This window comes from Galeopterus variegatus, unplaced genomic scaffold, assembly GCF_000696425.1.
Source record: "Galeopterus variegatus unplaced genomic scaffold, G_variegatus-3.0.2 Scaffold7397, whole genome shotgun sequence".
Classification (NCBI taxonomy): domain Eukaryota; kingdom Metazoa; phylum Chordata; class Mammalia; order Dermoptera; family Cynocephalidae; genus Galeopterus; species Galeopterus variegatus.
Genome location: NW_007733508.1, coordinates 54,132 through 55,658, shown reverse-complemented (window position 1 = coordinate 55,658; position 1,527 = coordinate 54,132). Strand labels below are relative to the sequence as shown.

The window sequence follows — 1,527 nt, the reverse complement described above, 5'->3', positions numbered from 1 at the left end:
CCACCGGGCCGGCCCCATAACCACAGCTATTTTACATTTGCAAACACATTGCTTTTATTTTCAAAACTGACAATGCATGGTTTAATGAAAATATATATCCACTTGCTTTGGTTTTCTTTTTTTGTTTGTTTTTTTATCATATTACTGTAGACAGTACTGCCCAATACAGTAGCCACTAGCATCTACGTGTGGCTGCTGAGCATCTGAAATGTGGCTAGTCCAAATTGAGATGTGCTATCAGTGTAAAATACACAAAATTTCAAAGACCTAGTACAAGAAAAAAAACTAACGTAAAAATATTTTAATTTAAATGATAATATTTTGGGTATATGGGGTAAATTAAATCACAATTATAATTAATTTTACCTGTTTCCTCTTTACTTTTTAAAATTTGGCTACCAGAAAGTTTAAATTACTTATTTGGCTCATATATTTCTACTGAACAGCACTGTCCTAGAGCTCCTGCTATATTTTTTATTTACTCTATTCTAGTTGCAGCTCAGGCAGCTCTGACATATCTACATTTCTAAAGTTCATATGTCAGGCTTTAATATGTCAGGCTTTAATGGAACTCTCCTGTTCTTTCACCTATAATAAGATCAAATGCATGGCAAGGGAATCCATTACATAAGTAGACAAAAGTTACATGTTTAACTTTTATATGTGTCCCTTAACTATGGGGATATATTCTGAGAAACGCATTGTTTGGTGATTTCATCATTCTGCAGAAGTGTATTATGAAAGGGAACAACAATAAGTTTTCCTATTATCTACACTGGCCACTAGTTGCATGACTGTGTGCCCTCTAATTATGTTACTACGTCTCTCTCTGCCTCATTTTCCTCATCTGTTAAACGGGGATTAGAATAATACCAAACCCACAAAGTTAGCTAACTGTTATCATTAACTATGATTTTGCTATAGTGATGGGTGGGAATCATTTTAAAATGCAAGAATTCTAAAGTACACAACAATCCTTTCACTTGGGGTCAGACCTAATGTGTCAAATGCCTGGCTTTCTATCTTAAAGGTATGAGCTACCTTTGGGATGGTCACCCAGTGAGTAAGCTAAGCAGTCCTCCTTAACATATTTGGCAGTATGTTTGTTTACAGCAGCATTACCACAAACACGTGAGTAATGTGTTAATATAACGCAGGCTATGAGGTCACTAGTCAACAGGAATTTTTCGGCTCCATTGTAATCTTATGGGACCATTGTAGTACATGCGGTCTCCATCGCTGACCAAAACATCCTTATATGGCACATGACTATATATATTAAGCTACCTTTTTTACATTGTAAAAGAAATACATAACCATAAAATTTTTGAAAATAAAGGAAACTGCGAAGAAGAATATCCCCTCACGCAAAGATAAACTTTATTAGTATACTTTGGCATATTCTCTTTCAGTGTTTTGTCTTTCCAACTGCACATTTACATTTTTTAAAAAGCAAATTGAAGGTCATACTGTGCCCACAGTTTATTTTCTTCTTTAAAATTTTTAACATTATGTTGTGTCTTCAAT

The 1,527-nt window shown here is 34.4% G+C and overlaps 1 protein-coding gene across 1 annotated transcript in view; it reads right to left on the bottom strand.

Moving 5' to 3' along the window:
• Positions 1–1,527, bottom strand: part of CEP135 (centrosomal protein 135kDa) — a gene marked incomplete at its 5' end in the record, with an annotated part of 63,205 nt that overhangs the window by 52,526 nt on the left and 9,152 nt on the right. The window lies entirely within an intron of this gene.